The sequence below is a fragment of the Bubalus kerabau genome, chromosome 14 (assembly GCF_029407905.1).
Source record: "Bubalus kerabau isolate K-KA32 ecotype Philippines breed swamp buffalo chromosome 14, PCC_UOA_SB_1v2, whole genome shotgun sequence".
Lineage (NCBI taxonomy): Eukaryota > Metazoa > Chordata > Mammalia > Artiodactyla > Bovidae > Bubalus > Bubalus kerabau.
The window spans coordinates 16,304,943-16,308,728 of NC_073637.1; the positions used below are offsets into that span (position 1 = coordinate 16,304,943).

General features: G+C 40.2%; 1 non-coding gene across 1 annotated transcript; it reads left to right on the forward strand.

Moving 5' to 3' along the window:
* Nucleotides 1-419: 419 nt before the first annotated feature.
* On the forward strand, nt 420-491 carry TRNAS-GGA (transfer RNA serine (anticodon GGA)). The gene has a single exon. It is a non-coding gene; the product is annotated as a tRNA-Ser (tRNA).
* The last annotated feature ends 3,295 nt before the right edge of the window (nt 492-3,786 follow it).

The window sequence follows — 3,786 nt, forward strand, 5'->3', positions numbered from 1 at the left end:
GTATAATCAGTTGGTCAGAAGTACAGGAAACAACCTGGATTTGTGACTGGCATCTGCAGTTGGTGGGCCAGGGTGCAGTCCTAGAAGACCAAACCCTTAATCTATGGAACCTAATATTATTTCCAGGTACATAGTTTCAAAATTGAGTTGAATTTTAGGACAGCCAGCTGATGTCAAAGTATTTCTTGTTGAATGTGTAGAGAATATTCCCCCAATACATGCATTGAAAATCGATCTCAGAACACCAAAAAGAGTGGTCATGACATAAGAAAAACAATATATTCTCTTTCAATATATATATATCCTCAATATATTCTGAAGATAGAGGATCTTTATTAATTTATGGCAGGGGTTAGCAAATATGTTTCTGTAAAATACGTGAGAGTAAATAGTTGGGGGTATGTAGGGCTATATGGGCTTCCCCAGTGGCTCAGAGGTTAAAGCATCTGCCTGGAATGCAGGAGACCCGGGTTCGATCCCTGGGTCGGGAAGATCCCCTGGAGAAGGAAATGGCAACCCACTCCAGTACTCTTGCCTGGAGAATCCCATGGAGGGAGGAGCCTGGTAGGTTACAGTCCATGGGGTCGCAAAGAGTTGGACACGACTGAGCGACTTCACTCACTCACTCACTCAGGGCTCTATGGTCTCTGTTGTAGCTTCTCAGTTCTGCCCTTGTAGTGTGAAAGCAGTAACAGAAAGTGAAATTGTTAGCCTCCCAGCTACGTCTGACCCTTTGCGACCCCATGGACCATAACCCACCAGGCTCCTCTGTCCATGGGACTCTCCAGATAAGAATACTGGAGTGGGTTGCCATGCCCTCCTCCAAGGGAAGATCCCAGGGATTAAACCCAGATCTCCTGCATTGCAGGCAGATTTTTTACTGTCTGAGCCACCAGGGAAGCCGAAAAGCAGTAACAGACAACATGGAAATAGGAAGCCAGCAAGATTTGGCCAACAGGCCTTATTTTGCAATCTGTGGTTTAGGCCAACAATGGAAATTCTATTCACACTTTAACTGCTGGCATAGAAGGGGGCTTGTGGCCCATTTAAAGCAAGAATATGTAAAAGCACTTTGGCTGTGGGGAGACTCTGAGAAACACTCTTTTTAAAAGACTCATCAAAGAAATAACCCCTGCTGGATGTTCGTGAGTGAGGTTGCGGTGCCTGGAATTCTCAACTCATCTCAGGAACACAGGAGAGCTAGCCCTGGAGCTGGAAGGAAGAAAGACTCTGGTCCACTGACTTGCTTAATTAACTAATTCTGGAGGTTTTCTACTGAGATTTCTTTGAATCCTTTTATTTGTTTTAACAGTTTTGAATTGCTTAGCTGATACTATCTCTGTCTTGCTGATGTGGGAAATGAGGATTAGGCACTTATTCCAGGTGAGACCTGGGATGGCATTATACTCATTTCCTCTTTTAGCTCATTGTCCTTACCTTCACGCAGAAGATATCAATTAGATCTCTATCTTTCTCTTTTCTGCTTTCCTCCCTTCTTCCCTTTCTTTCTCCCTCCCTTTCTCCCTTCTTTCTTTTCTTCTTTCCTTCCCTCCCTTCACGAAAATATTGCACAGTTGTGAAAAGCAGAGCTCTGGGGTCTGACTGACTTGTGGCCCCAGCAATGACTAGCTCTGTGAACTTAAGCAAGTGAATTAGCTGTACTGAGACCGTGGACGATAGGATAATACAATCTACCTCATGTGATTATGGAAATTAAATCTAAAATAAAACAAATGAATAAATATAACAAAACAGAAACAGACTTACAGATATAAAGAACAAACTATAGTGATTATTGGTGGGGAAATGAAAGAGGGGAAAGGCAAAATAGGAGTAGGGGGCTAAGAGACACAAACTACAATGTATAAAATAAATAAGCTCCAAGGATATACGCTACAGCACAGGGAATGTAACCAGTATTTTATAACTACTTTAAATGGAGTATAACCTATAAAAAATACAGAACCACTATGTTGTACAGTGGAATCTAATATAATATTATAAATCAACTATACTTCAATTTTAAAATAATAATAAAAAAGCTTCACTTCTATGACTTACTGATTTGCTGCCCTGCCTCTTACAGCTCTCAGCCGGTTATGGTATTCTCCATCTTGTACCAAAACTCATTCCTTAAAATGTTGCCCTGATTATTAAATTCTTTTCAGTCTTCAAGACACTGTGAATCTTTGTTTTGACATAAAAAGTTAACATTTGTCTTCAAAGTGCTTCACTAGTTTGCTAACACCATTTTACTTCTTTTTAAAATACATCTCCAGGTGACCCCTCTCCCAACAAAACAGCTGCCACCTAAAATCTTGAGGTCCCAAACATACTTTTAGTATCTAAAAGTGGACTATGTCCAGCTACACACTTGCTATATCCCCAGTTTTCTCATCTATACAATGCTTACGTCACACCATTTAGAGGAGAAAAAAGAGAGGTGAGTTTTATGAGAGCACATGATAAGACTCCAATGGTATAGCAGATGATTCACTTTATTTTTGAATAGTGGTGATATGATAAAGAGCCAAATGTATTCCAAAGAGTTTTCTAAGTTCTACACACTGATGTTTTTAATATTTTAATTTTTTGTCTATAGTCTCATTTGGTGGAGAAGGACGTGGCACCCCACTCCAGTACTCTTGCCTGGAAAATCCCGTGGACGGAGGAGCCTGGTGGGCTGCAGTCCATGGGGTCGCTAAGAGTCGGACACGACTAAGCACCTTCACTTTCAATTTTCACTTTCATGCATTGGAGAAGGAAATGGCAACCCACTCCAGTGTTCTTGCCTGGAGAATCCCAGAGACGGGGGAGCCTGGTGGGCTGCCATCTATGGGGTCGCACAGAGTCGGACATGACTGAAGCAAAAGCAGCAGCAGTCTCATTTGGTGAACACATACTAAATACCTGAATATAGATTATCACTGTGGAGTACAAAGATAAAAAACCAGACATAGCCCTTGCCTTTTAGAAAAGTGTGGTGTTTGCTCCTTGGATAGTAATGCTGTACATTACATAATTGTACAAATTTTCTAACAGAAAATATATTCAGATAAATTTATGAAGCAGGGAAAAAGCAGCATTCACAGGGTTAGCAGGGTTAAAATCAAAGACACTGAAATCAACAGACATCAGATTCAGTCCCAGTTTCCACTTAACTACGATGCCACCTGGGACTTGTTGCTTAACCTTGCCAAACCTCAATATCCACATTTACAATGTAAGAATTTTAATACTGTCTATCTGGAGGGACTGTTGTCAGAATCAACCATATAAGACATGTAAAGCCTTTAAATGAGTACTGTCTTATAAACGTTCAATACCTGGTAAAAACTATTGTCCTCACTAAAGCGTCAAGATCTATGTTACTATTTGAAATGAGGCTTTGCCTACATCCAAGATGACAATTTTCAGAGCCCATCATTATTTTTTTTCAACCTTCAAATAACTTAGGTGTAACTGCTAATAAGAGGGAGAGAAATTCACCTGCATCTATTGTCATTCACTTGCAGAATTATCCAAATTAAAAATACCATCAGATTTAAATAGTTGAGAAACATTCATACCTGTTCCCACAAATACAAATTGGAAAGAGCCAATTAAGATTACTTTCTCCTATGCCCTAGCAAGCATTCTACTCAAGAGGATTTTGCATTTCTCAGGGGATCAGGAAAAGAGAAAGAAAGTGGGGGAGGAAAAAATCCTTTCTGCTCTCAGGCAGAAATTCAAAGAGGAAAAAAAAAAACAAAAAAACTCTTCTTATGTTGATCTCCTTCTCTGGAT